The sequence below is a fragment of the Bombus fervidus genome, chromosome 6 (genome assembly GCF_041682495.2).
Source record: "Bombus fervidus isolate BK054 chromosome 6, iyBomFerv1, whole genome shotgun sequence".
NCBI classification, from domain to species: Eukaryota; Metazoa; Arthropoda; class Insecta; order Hymenoptera; family Apidae; genus Bombus; species Bombus fervidus.
The window spans coordinates 8,512,195-8,527,028 of record NC_091522.1 but is presented as its reverse complement, the minus strand read 5'-3'; the positions used below and the strand labels follow the sequence as shown (position 1 = coordinate 8,527,028).

Here is a 14,834-nt window from a genome sequence, read left to right as displayed (position 1 = left end):
CTGATATATGTATGTGCATCTCAAATATCATTTTTCGTCACATGTTCGAAATTAGTATCTAATAGTATCTAACATGTATTTTGAGACATTTAACGTGTTACATTCGGTTTATCCTACATAAAATACATATAACGTGCAATGATATACAAAAATATCGCAATTATGCTAGTCTCTGTAAAATTTTGTAAATAATACGATTTCCTAACTGGATTTCATTTCTTTCGATTATATTCGCAGATATATTTGCGGAAAATGTAACATACTCTATCTAATATACTAAATCTAATGTACTTCTTTGTATAAATCTTCAGATTAGTTTGAAATTTGCCGATGTAATTTTGATAGTCGTGTCTCATTACAATCTCGTGGTCTTCTGTATAGACGAAATAGCGCCGAAACTCGACCACCGTAATTATGTCTTTTTACGCACGAGCGTAATTCATTGCTGACTCCAACAGATAATTACAGGTCGCAGTGTGTACGCTTCCCTCGTCACTTCTCTTCGCCAGTTCTCTTGGAAATAAATCACAGCGTGTCTGACATTCCTCTACGGAAACGATTACGGTTGGCCGACTAGGACCGATTTCGAGAAACGTTCCTGGCCCTTACACTTTCGTAAATCATACACCGCTACCTTTTCTTTTTCAAGAGAAACTTTAGTTAAAAGTAGGTATGAAATCGAGGCAGCACGTGATGGATATAAAAATTCTGTAATATTTTCCACGAATTTCAGAAATTCTTTAACGATGAAAAAGAAAAAAGAAAAGAAAACAACAGAAATATCCACAAGAACGCAGCAAGGTTAATTTCATTTAACCTAACGTAACTGAAAGCCTTCTAATTCGCCGTTTTATAAACCGACAATGAGGATATCTAATTTAATAAAAATCTAATTTATTGAATTATTATTATTATTATTATTATTATTATTGAATTTTAAAAGCTGATAATATTGAACCTACCGAGGTCTCTGAAAATTTTAAACCAACTTTAATCACGAAAAGAGAAATAAGAAGCATAGAGAGCAAACAAATGCCAGAGAAAATATTCCGAGGAAGAAATTCGCGAAAGCAATTATTCGGAAGCTAACGAGCTTGCGGAAATTCGGATACTCGGTTCTGGTCGGTAATACGTTCCACATTCTTCCTAGCGGGCAGAGTCGCGAATCCCACAACTCCTCTCCGCTCTTTCACCGATTCCTTTCATCGTCGATTACACCGAGGGACACATGCTATGCCACGGAAAAAGCAGCGACATTAGCGTAATGCTAGCTGCCAAAGAGTCGCTTGTTTTCGTGTATCGAGCACACAGAAAGGTCGTGGAACCGTTGAGACGGTAATATCTGTACTACTTGCACCAGCAAGGGGAAGACCGGGCCAGTTGTGTTGGCGGCGGGCCAAAAGTTTCCGCTAAAAGTCTGATTCATACGGTGAAAGTAACAGTTTTTGCTGATTCTCAAAACACTACCCGTTTCCTACTCTACGTTGCTGTACTATAGATCTCGTCATACACCATGTTTCGCTCACGTGTATCAGAACATCTGCCGATCCGACGAAGAACGCGACAAACGATACCAATTACTAGAAAAACAATTAGCCTGTTAATGATTTGTTCTGGTTTTATTTTCAGGTAAGAAACAGAAGACTGACATATGAGAACATAACATATCGACAACTAGTGCAGCTAACCGAAGGTTTTTATACATTTTTCATATTCATATCGTTGATCCTTTTTTCTTTTGAATTGGAGGACGTAATAATCGAGTTGATTGTAATAGCTATCGATAGGCCTTGAATGACTCGATGCTGGTATTCTAATGATTATAGTAGGACGATTGGCAGAATTTTGCTTGCAGCAACGCGGGAAAATTCAAACCGATACTTACGATATATTTACGAAATAAATATATATTCGCTTCTCCGCTTATGTCCAGTTTAATGTCATATTATAACACAGGAAGCTTAGGCGTACAGTCAATCATACAAGTTACATTTCTTGAGAATGTTACTTTTACGTAACTTTTACACGCCATTTCACTGGTTGCTCCTTAATCGACTAAGAAGTATGAAGCATTTAAATGTCTCGAGATGAGGTTATTAGGTTGTCTGAAAAGTTTCTTTCGTTTTATCAGGAAATAATAGACGCACAATGTATTTTGTTTTATATTATTTTGTCGAATTACCATTTTGTTCTGTTGAGGTAAACATCGCGATTTTTCACAGACTTGGTTTCACGTTTGTATAAAGGCAAACTATTGTAAAAAACACGAAAGAAGGACACTTTTCGGACAACCTTCGATTCTATTCATTTGATCAATGACGAAAAGATAGAAGCGAGATATTAATGTAACATTAAATCTACCTGTTTTATTATCGTTTCATGCACGAGTAACGAGTCTGTATATACATACTTTTGTGAAATTGTAATTTGTATCACCTTATCTGTTCTTTGTAAAACGTGTAATAAATTGTATCGTTCTTTCCAACACGCTAATGTCTACGTTCAATTAATAAAAAATTTCAAACAACGAAGAACATCGCTAGAGTTACTTGTAATATTTGAATTTTATGGATCGCGGAGTTTTGTGAGTGACTGTACATCCCCTCGACGAAAAGGATTAATTTCTAGCACCCTAAGGTATCTATTTAATCGGAACGCATCGGTGTTTGAAAGTTGGTCGGCAACCAGTTTGAAAATCGTTGCCGTTTACAGGTTCGTTCCATGAAGGAACGACGAAAAATATCGTTTCACGTTCCAGGCGTGGTCTATTAACTATTTCCGCGATCCGCGTTACAACGTCGCGTTTCTTTTCTCGCTGGGACAATTTCTCGCGGGGAACGTGCCGCGCATATAATGCGATCGCTTTGTAATCGTCACACGCATCGTACAGGCAGGCGGCTATCGTTCATTTCGCATAAACCTCTGGGTATCGATAGACACGCGCTGCAATCGTTTTACTTAAAATTCTGTAAATTCTAACGTAATAAGAATCCAGTTTCCTGTTTGAAATTTACGACTTTAAATTGATAACTTCGTTGAGAAATATTTTAATTTCGGGAAGATTTTCTTTTTTCTTCGATTCTCTGTTGAAATAAACATAAACATATTCTTTAATATTTCGTAGGCGGATTGGGCAGTACGAGAGAGTACTTTTACTGGTTTAAAAATATTTTGTAGAATTCGAACAATTCTGAAATATATAGACAGGAGATTCGATTACGGTTGTTCGTTACTTTTTTTGTGACTGTACTTTCAATCTTGTTTTTCTATTACCGAGCCACTGTATTTTATTTCTGAATCATTATGGTACTGTCAAACGATTGACTCGTGGCAATTATCGCGTCCCAGTTTTCGAATCAAACCGAGAAGCTATAATTAATTAGAAACCATGATTATATTGAATATTAATCAATATAACTGTAGTTAATCACATAATCAATTTCATAAATCACCGTTGTAATCACTACTTCTACAAATAAAAAAGAAAGGAAAAGAAAAAGAGAAAGAAACGTACTTAAATAGAAATGAAATTTCATTTCGAATAAATTCACTTGTAAAACCTCGCTCGTATTGTCAGCTTTGTTTGCATATAAAAAATTAATAAATTTAGACGTTGCGTTGATTATGCAAAGTGAAAGTTTTCATTTTAATATTCGAAGCTAAATCGCTTGAAAAAATGTAATATATCTGTTACCTGTGACAAACGATTTTGTAATATACATTAAAGCGTCGTAATAGCGAAGTAATGATACAGAGACAACGACCATAATGCAGCTACTTATAAAGATGTGGTAGCAAATAATAATGGCTGGATATTTCAGTCGACCTAAAAAGTAAATCAATTTTATTGCAGCATATATTGACATTATTATAGAGACGATTTACACGAACGAATACAACGTAAAATGCAGCGTAGAGAACATAATACTTTCTGCATGTTCTAACCACCATATTACATTTACGTGAGCGACTACATTAAAACGTGCGACAGGAAATTCTCCGCACCTTAAATAGTATCATAAAATCACGAATAGATACGTCAAAGTGACCCGTTCGGTTAGAGTGTCACGTGTCGTGAGAACTTCTATTCTAACACGAATATTTACACCTTTAAAGAAAGGAATATGCTACATGTTTGTAGCAAGCCAGAAAAGAAGCATCTACTTTCCGGATATTTTTCTGTTCGAGTCAAACGTGGTTGTCACTTCTCGTTTTTCGAAATATTATATCTAAAAATATTTATATTTACTCCATTAATATTTGAACTGTGGTTAGATCTCTGTAATCCAATAATAGTCCGACGTAGGATACATTTTGCATCGAATTTTGTTAGAATTAGACTGCAAGATCGATTCTTTTTTACATATATACATATTATTTTTATTAAAAGCATGATCTAAAAACAATTATATTTATTCCATTAATACTTGAACTGTTAGATCTCTGTGACCCAATAATAGTCCGACGTAAGATACATTTTGCATGGAATTTTGTTAGAATTAGACTGCAAGATTTATGCTTTTTTACATATATATACATGTTATTTTTATTAAGTATATAATCTAAAAGCAATTATATTTATTCCATTAATACTTGAACTGTGGTTAGATCTCTGTGACCCAATAATAGTCCGACGTAGGATACATTTTGCATCGAATTTTGTTAAAATTAGACTGTAAGATTTATTCTGTTTTACATATACTAATATATATATATATATATATATATATATATATTGTTTTTATTAAGAGTATAATCATATGTATTATTTATTTCTTTAAATTCAGATTTGACTTATAATTATTAATGACTTTAATACATGCACGATATATGCATTATTTAATATGAATTATATCAGTTATAATAATAAAGATAGAAAGATTATATAAACAGGGAATGAAATATATACGGTGATCCTGGAATGTAGTAAGAAGGTATTTAGTAAGAACAGACTTAATTACACGTGTCGAAGTCCATTAATCATGAATTATACCAAGTTTAATAATGATAATAAAATATCTGTAAAGATAATTCGAAGGTGTACTAGAAATAAAATATATATGGTGATTCTGAAATATAATAACGACATATTTAATGAGAATAGATTTATATAAGTTATATAGACTATTACAGATATATATCACAGTCCATTTTACATACATGCGTATGTTCACGTTAAGTTCTCCGAGCTAAAGGAAACACGGTTATAATTATTACACAAACTTTTACGAAATATATTCTCTCACTGATTTCCATCCAGCATAAACTCTCGACTCAATTAGAAAATTTCGAATTAGTTTCTCAAAACTACCCGTCCTAAAAAGAAGAAATCGTAATTGATCGAGGCTGGAAAATGATACGCTGGCGGAAGTTTTCGTAAGGTCGAGGCTCGTTACAGGGAAGAGGCTGTTCGCTACGATTTTAGCGCGGCCGAAGGGGAAATTGCAACAGAGAAACGGTGGTCGAAGGCGGCGACAGAACACCGTGGCTTCATTACCGTCGTTAAGAAAATGTGGGCCTGCAGGCTGGTGCGCGGAAAATTACGAATTTCGAAATCGTAACAGTTTGCTTCGGATGAGAGGGGTTTCGAGTATAAACACGCAAAAAGGACGTCGTCGAAACGAAGGCAGAGGCGGAATTGCCACGATTCCAACGGACCATTGTATACACCGTGAAGGTACACGTCCTTGTTTCTCTTTCGCCAGGGAAGTTTTTGTCAAGCGTGTCGCATCGGTGTTTCTACAGGCCAAGTTTCACGGTATCGTCGATCAGAATGTAACGCAGCATCCGATTTCTCCGAGTTCTCGTTTAGTTCTATTCCCCTATTTAATCGATTCAAATCTCTATCTGAAAGTTAAAACGATTCGAGTGTTTTTTCTTATCTGTTTGTAGAACGGAAAGGCAACAATGTTTCTTGTTTAAAAATGTAGATTAGTATTATTGTGTAAACACAGGCGTTTTGCGTTCAAGGGAGTTCGAATATATCTCTACGTTTCGTGTGTTTTATTGGATTGGTAACTAAGTGGTTACCGATTTTATCATTAGGTGGAAATGAAACAATTTGCAACAATTTCTATGATAATCTTGCAACATTTCGAATACAGATTGTCGTAGAAGTTTTGACAAATTATCATTTAAATATATCGCATAATAAAATATTGGGTTGGCAACTAAGTGATTGCGGATTTTGTCATTAGGTGGTAATGACAAAATCCGCAATCACTTAGTTACCAATGCAATAAAACACACGGAACGTAGCGTTACCATTACCACCTAATGACAAAATCCGCAATCACTTAGTTGCCGACCCAATATTTTATCATGCGATATATTTAAATGGTAATTTGTCAGAACTTCTACGACAATCTTTATTCGAAATGTTGCAAGATTATTGTAGAAATTGTTGCAAATTTTTGTAAGCATCCAGGCTAACGATTAACTTTACGATTAAAACATTCTGGTTTGCTGGTGTTTGCAAACAACGTCGATTTGCATGAATCTTTGAAAGCAACGATTCCTTTTGCCGTTTCTTTTCTCAAATATTTACGCCCCCGACTTTCACTAGGTTTGAGATTCAGCGAACGAAGCTTTAGTTAATCTGCGCGTAAAGTATCGCTACGAGAATAGGATCTCCTATCCTACATTCCATCTTTAAATATTTGTTATCGAAATGGAGGTGATCTGGTAGCGCGGCAGCTTTAACCGACACGATAATTGTAAAGTCGGCCAGGTGAATATTTACCGGATTTTATGAGGTAACGTAACGTTCGATGAAGAGTTAAATTTGCACAAAGGATTTCCTTTTCTTTTTTCATCCCTTACGCAAACGGAATTGACGCGGATATTTTATAAATCGCGTTCGACGACGAGAGAAACGCGCGTGCACGCGCCCGCGTCATTGTTCCGAGCGTTGAAATCGGGGGGATTACTTTCTGCTCTTCCGCTTCTTTTACATCGAAATTTTTATTTTCCCCTGACGAGGCGAGCGAGTTTATAACAAGGCAAATTTATCAGGGGTTAAATCGGAGGAGCGGAATGCTCGAAGGGTGTAAAGATGAAATCAACCACGTTGGATAGAAACAGAGAGAGAGGGAGAGAAGGGACGTAAAAGGGCGAGAAAGTGCGAGCGAGCACGGATCCAGATTAAAGATTTCGATAATGGAAATTCGTGATGCAAAGGTCCGCCGGTTGAATCCCGGCATCGTTTCTGGGATCGTAATCGAGTTGTTATCGCTTGGTTGAAACGGCGTACAGTAATTATTTTTAATTTAGCCTCTGACCAATACCGAACAGATGCGCGCCCCTTGACGTTCTAGCATCTTTCGCCATGCATGGATGAATTCGTTTTTTAAAAATCGTTGCTCGTTGTTGTTCGATGACCATGAGGATAGCCATGTTTTTATTTTCTCCTTTCTCCTGGCCGTGATTGGGGTTAGGTTAGATAGGCATGTCGTTGATCGAAATTATCGGATTAGTTATTGAACTTTCCAGACGATACCTTTTCAAACCGAGGAATCTCCTCAAGCTTCTTTTATTTTTTTTCTTCTCCGCGTTTCACGAACTTCTTTCATTATCCAATGATTCGTTTTTCTCTAAACCGCGTTTCATAGCTGGCCGCATAATTAAGCGCGATCTCGAGCTCGATGCCTTCTTAATAAGTAGGAACCCGTGTCCTTGGTAATCTCTGAACGAAAGATATCAATTCTTAGGATGGCTGTACGTGTACTTCGTAGCGGGAGAGTAGGTGGAGAACTGGTCGAGCTGGAGAACATCGCGCTCGACCTCGTTATCAGCTCGAAATTCTTCTCAATTTCCGGCAGAGGAAATCGAACGGTCAGCATGGAGCAATCTTGCTAACTGAATTCCATCTCTTGATGGACAAAAGCCCTGGTACGAGCGATTGCGAAGCCTGGGCTAGCCGCCGCTGTTCGAGTTATTTCGACGGCCCCTGTGTTTCTCGATGTTTCTAGGTCAGTTGACTCAACTAGTTCGCTTCTGGGTCGGTCACCGTTTGTCTAAGTTTCAGAATGCCTCTCTCTGCTGTTGCTGTTGGTGCTATCGTCGAAAGTCAAGCCCGAATGAACTTCGTCCGGTAGCAGCGGGCCTCCGGACCAAGTTTTAACCGGTGTACCATCTGTGATATGAGAATTAGTTACCGGAGGTAGGAGACAACGCCGCGACAACGAGAAAGTTACGGACGAGTGAACGGAGATAATTGTTGTTTGCTAAATTCCAGCCGATATCTTGTAACGGAACTCCTTCTCTCCGGCTCGCCTAGTCTACATTATTATTCCATTAATTGAGCCGCCGTGCTGCGGGCGCGCATAGGAGGCGTTTATCGATTTATTTTCCTCCCACCACTCGGCTTTCGTTCCTTGCTCATCGACGTCGTTTCAACCCCCTCTTCGTTTTTCCTCTCCACATCGTGCCACTTTGTACGCGACGCGTTTCATTTCCACCGCGCTTAGCGATACAATCTTAACACTTGGAATCGCTTCGAACCTGTGTAATAGCAAGGTATTCCGGGCACACATGAACTTCGAATATCTTACGATTCAACGTTCCACCTTGTACAGAACAATCAAGTTTGTTATATGCGAGCCCCTTAAGAACTGAACCGATCAACTCCACGTTTTATTAATTTCTTCTTTTCGCTATATAAATAGACAGTTGACGTCGAGTTTTCGAGAAAGTGTTCGAAAACGACGCACTTCCGTAAGTTGATTCGTTGCAAGAGCACGATATACAGTGACTCAATTTTTGTACAATTTTCATAGAAACAATTTTTCGTAGTCGCATAAAAGTACTATTTGTTGATAAGAAATTTAATATCCTTGAACCTAATATCCTCTCTAGTGTATTACGTAAATATTAAAGTAAGCACAACGGCGTGCGAATATTTTTTGTAGCCCCTGTATTTCCCATAATAAGTTCGATCTTACGTAAAAGGAAGACGCTATAAGCTACGCGAGACAATAACTTGTCAGCGTAAGGAACAATTTCGTCCCGATAGTCGCATAACGAAGCGTATCACAGCCTCGAGAACAACTCGCTATTACCATTTCGCCATATAATTCTGAAACGCGGAATTTTCTGATCGATTCTTGGTACGCAAGTATCCGGGAGTATTGGAGAGAGTATCGGTACAAAGAAACTTCAAGGACAAAAGGATAGTGTCGTTGTACCTTGACACGAGGTGTACGGAGCGGAGATGTCTCTTCTCAAATCCCAAACGGAATTGCCAAGCTCGAATTCTTGGCCTGGTAACTGGTTGAACTTATCGCTAGCGACGTGCGTTTCAATGTCAACTTCGAAGCGATCCAAAGTTTTCCTAAGAATATCTTCAGTCTTGAGTCTTTAAAATTTCGATACGTCTTAAAAGTTTCGAGAGTTTGGAAGCCTTGATCGTCTAGTCGATGCCAGCGTTTTATTTTTCTTTCGACACGTTTGAACATTGATCATAGAAAAGATTTTTGTATATGTTTGCCATGCTACATAAACATTTTGAAATGTCATTAGCGCTGTCACGAGACGCGGCTGCCTTAATTATACGTATAAAACATAAGACTGAAGATGGAGATAAAATTTGAAGTCAGTTTGAAAATTTATATAGATGTCATTGCAAATATATATTTAGTATAAAATTGGTATAAAGCACGAATGGAATAAATGTTTTAAAGAGGATCCCACTGAACGTGAATTAATATAGCGGATAATTGACTGTTTAAATATCTTCTCTATGCTCTCTGTAGAATATATACTCGCACTAAATATCTTGCAGCTTCCATGTATGTTATTAAATTTGCTTCAAACTTCACCGATATAATCATGATAGTCGAGACTCATTAAAGTGCTAATGAAATTTCAAAGTGTGTCATATAACACATAGAATATACAATATAGTACTCGTAAAACGTCTCCACGAGCATTTGGATATTTTCTCGTATTAATGAATATTTGCAAAGGTTAAGACTGAAATTTATTTGTTTAAATCGCTTTTTAATCTCTAGATTATAAAATTCTCTGGTTAAGCTATAATTCAATCGACAGGTTAAATAATTACACAATCTTTTATGGAAATTTCCGTTCTTGTTTGATTCGAGGCAAAATACGAAATATTCGAGGCAAAATACGAAATTTATATCATTTGGCAGAATGGAAAGTTACAAATACCATTGAACTTACATGTAATGAATAGATCTCGAAGAATACCTTGAGACATCGATAATAAATCGATTCGATCTAGTTAAGAACGGCGGCTATGATTAATGTTAAGGAGCGCTTGCTGTGAAAGCGTGGAATAGTTTGCATCATCGTTATACGCGCTACTATATTTTTTCTTTCTTATTTTTACCTGAACGCGCTCTAATTTCGTATCCTCATCTACGAACGAACCTCTCGAACCTATGTATATCGTCGACTTGCCTCGATCATGCGTTTCATCTTATTCGTTGCCCATGGTGATAATTTAGATGGCTAAACGACGAGTATTACCATCGCGCTTCTATGATCCGTCTCTTAATAAATGCAACGTTATTACCACCGTGCGAAACCTTTTTTATCTCGCCTAACTATACGTCGCGTACGTATTAGAACGTTTACCGTGTCTGGACAAAATACGCCGTTTCGTACAAATTGGATGCTTCCCACTGTTTTCATTTTCTCGTTATTTTATTCCAATAATCGCATCATTGAGAAATGAACGCTAAGAGTTTGTAACTACTACGTGTTCCGTAGAATAAGAATTCCTGGCAGAAATCAGATTGAAATTCCGCTACCCTAGTGAACTGTTTCTACGTGGAGTTGATGTACAACGTAAAATACTAAATAAAATATAATTTGTTAAAGTAGTCCAATAAACAAATCATAGATCACGAATCAAGATTTATTCATTTTTATGGCAATGTGCGTGATTGTACAATTTTTCGTTGATGGAACTGGTCAGTTTAAAATTTCTGTGCGATTCACAAAGTAATAATTGTTCTAATACGTACAATTAGCGGTACACGCATAAGAATTAAACGAAACCTAATGCAATCTGTCCTTCTACCATTACGCGTTTTAATTTTTTTTTTTTTTTTTTAGCATGGAAATGCATGAACGATTTAATTTTTCACCAATCAAACGACCAGTTCACCAATCACGTTCATTAAACACGACGAGGTTGCTGAGTTTATCTCCTGCGTGACTCGCGAACTAAGTGTCCTAATACCATTTAATAATACACGCCAGAATTAAACGAAACCTAATGCAACGTGTCCCTATTGTTATCACGTTCTTGTTGCTCTCTGTGGTGCTCTCGAGTAAGAGGATTTTTAACGGTAACCAAACGAGCCTTTTTATTCTGGAACCGGTTCACCCGGCTACTTCGGAAAACAACGAAAGTACTCGCGTATATTTTATCGAAGCTACTCCGTTATTACACACCGGTGTCGATGGAGAATGCACCCGTCTGTTTTATTTGCAACTACAGCCCTGGTTCTCCTTGCCAGCAGCCTTGCCTGAACCGGCCAACGACCGTATCTCTCTTACCTATCCTGTAGTCGCTTGCATCTCTCTCTCTTTTTCTCTCTCTCTTTCTCTCTCTCCTCTATCTTTCTCTCTTTCACGCTCCTTTCTCTTTCGCCGGGCAACCTCCGCTCTTCCAGCCAGCTCTCTTTGATCCGTTGTACAGGTAAACTCACGCGAAACGTGCATAAAGCTCCTTGGACACTTTAAACGAGCCTTTTTGGCGCGCCACTGTTGACTGGGGGAGTGAAATTTTTGCACGTTTGGTCGTGGTGCCTTGCCGATTCATTCTTCGACCAGCTTTTTCATCTCTCTTATGCAATTACACGCGACCTCCCATTCCAATTTCCAAATGGATTTCGCACAGTGTCTCATTACCAGGGGGATAGGTAAATTAGACAAGTTGTCCACGGTAAAGGATGCAAAGGCGAACGTTTTGTGGAATGTGAAATTCGAACGACAAAGTTACATTGGAGTATTTAATCACGGGAAATATATATGGTTGTGTGTAATGAATTTTTCTGACACTTTGATCTTCTTCCGCGTTTGCTTTATTCCAACGAATTTATATAGGAAAGTATAGAGAAGAATGTGTTGAACCATGTTTGGATTCATCAAGTTACTGGAATTCAGGCGAGCTCGTTCAGGTAACGTGAAATCTGTTTATCAGGGAGAAGCTATTATTTAGTTGACTTGAAATACCCTTTCGCGTTTCTACCTTCGTTTTCATTAATCGAGCCATTTGGTTTCCAGTCGCTTTAATTGGTAAAATTAATGCTTCCCCTATACAGATAACTCCGTAGTTTCTTACGGAAAATAACGAGCTGTATCCACTGGTGTGTGTGGTAAAAATTATGCCGCGGTATTTGATCTTCGTGTGACCTTCAAAAAAACTAATCACGCTCCTCTCGAGATTATTCGATTTTTTTTTCGCTTGCGAATAATGCGCGATATCGTGCTAAGATTTGACGTCGGTTTTACGGAGAATAAATTATATTTGTCATTGTCAACTCGTTAAAATACAATACAATATTATTCGAGAATAATTGGATATTAGTCTTCACTATCGTTTTATCGATTATCTGTATCGAAACTGTTAATCATCGTTATACTTTGTCAAAACGATGAAGCTCGAGAAGTTATTTTAGAAAATAGTCCAGAAATTTTTGTATCGATATGAAAGTTGGTAATATATTACTCCATTACAAAACTTCTTAATGTTTGCCTCGTGTCTCGGTTCGTTGTAAATCCCTAATTGTTTTGAGTAATGCGTGCTTTCACGATGCGAATATTGTACTTTGAACTTCCATAGTTTTCCTTGATAAATTATCGGATGAAAGTTTTACAGTGGCAAAAATAAATCAAATGCGAGAGAAACGTAGAAAGAGAGAGAGTGAGAGAGAGGGCGAGGATAGGATGAGTGGTCCAGGTTTCATTCATCCGGTTGATGTAGGCGGCGTTATACACTCCTGTCCTATCTTATCAGATGCGACGACCGAAACGGATATTACGATAATGGTACTCTTGGAATATGTTCGTCACTGTATGGCAGCGACGCGATCGCGTCTGCGCTATCAGTCTGCGTGTCATTAAAAAGGAAATGCGTGACCGATAAACGAAAGGGAAACTTGCAGGATACATATACCGCGATGTTCTGATCGATGTTGCAATTCCGTCGGTATATAATAACAATTATACAGCGAGTAATGTTAGAACGAACTACGATTGGTTCTGAAATCTTAAAACAGTACCAGTTTGTTTTAGCATACATAAAAATACATATGTTTAGGAATAATTAATTGCAAAGTTGCAATTTAGGACACAATTACTACCTATTAAATAATTTAAATAAAAAAATGTTACCTTTTTTATCTATCTGCATCTTTATGAAACTTTCTAGGAAGGTAGAATATTCGACACTTTGAATCAAACTATAGAGACACTTGTGGCATATTTTAATAATAAGAATAAAAAGTTGGAAGTAAAATAGGATACCTAGGAGACCTATTAATTTTGAATCCATAAGAAAGTTAAGAGAAAGTAATTCCAAATTGTTGTATCATAAATAACCAGCGAAAGATAAACAAAATTACTAACCGACCGTGTATGCATCTCGTAATTTCCGAGAATGGTTCGTTCGCGTGGCCAATAAACGCAATTAATTTTACTCGGTCAATTACCGAGATAATTCGACGGTATTCCTATAATCTATAATTAATGGTACTGATATGTAAAGTAGGCAGTATCGAGTCGTGGTGTTGCATATCGAAGGGATCTTTCCAAAAGTAAATCGAGTGTGGCAGGTTAGCAGTAAAAGCTTGACATCGACGAAAGACGAAGGAGGAGAAGAGAGACAACCGAAGGAAGGAAAGCTCGACGAAAAGCGATATTCCTTCGCTTCACGCGCGAGCGACTCGACAAAGTTCCTCGATGTCCAGGCTGGGCCTGTGCACTCCGGTATACGCTTCTTCGTGTTGAAGGATGTATCATGTTACACATTCGTATCGCGTAACACCTCGATCTACAAAGGAGAGCAGTTCTTGCGGCCTGGAACGACGAACTCGACAACGACGGGCATAAACCGGGTGTACCCTGCATATGTACTTATAGTATACGTCAGTTGCGTTCGATCAGGCTTGCTGGATCAGGATGTATCGGTTCGCGATTCTCTGGCACGCGCGTTTACGCGTATCCTCCTCGTCGCGAGTTGAAACGAGACTCGTGAACGAGGTGAGCGCGGGCGGATTACTGCCTACGGTATGCATTCCATCGGAATCTGGTCGCGAGAGCTTTCTCTCTCGGCACGGGGACAGAAAAATACGTGAGAACGGGCATCGGTGTGTCTATTAGGAAGAACACGTATGTAAGGTTATACGTTCTCGCTTTCGGTGAAACTCCGTTACGCTACGTAGCTATCGTCCTGTTACACGGCATTGTTACGGAAATATTTAGTTTCTTTACTTTTTTTAAGTTGCGTTTGTTGTCCAAACGTGAAAAAAGGACAATACGTTGTATGACATATGTAGGTATACCTTTGGTGGGCGGGTAAGATGAAATAGGATAAAGTACGCTAATATATTTTTACATTGCTGTTTTTGCTTATATATGAGTTTCTTTTGCTCGGCTTGTTTTTTAATTCGAATTGTTTTCGTGAAACTTCTCAAGGATATTGTTACAAATACTGCTTGGTCGAAACATTATAAGAAACAGTATAAATACAAGACGAACTGAAAATTTATGACTACGATAATATGTCGTCATTTCCCAAAAAATAAAAATGTTTAGATTTAAGAAAACATTTTGGAAGCAGTTTCATAGATAGATTA

The 14,834-nt window shown here is 37.7% G+C and overlaps 2 protein-coding genes across 4 annotated transcripts in view; one reads left to right on the top strand and one right to left on the bottom strand.

Moving 5' to 3' along the window:
- The window catches only part of Plexa (plexin A), a 427,193-nt gene that overhangs the window by 51,616 nt on the left and 360,743 nt on the right, over positions 1–14,834 (top strand). The gene's annotated exons all lie outside the window — the stretch shown is intronic.
- Positions 1–14,834, bottom strand: part of Abl (tyrosine-protein kinase Abl) — a 223,155-nt gene that overhangs the window by 111,247 nt on the left and 97,074 nt on the right. The window lies entirely within an intron of this gene.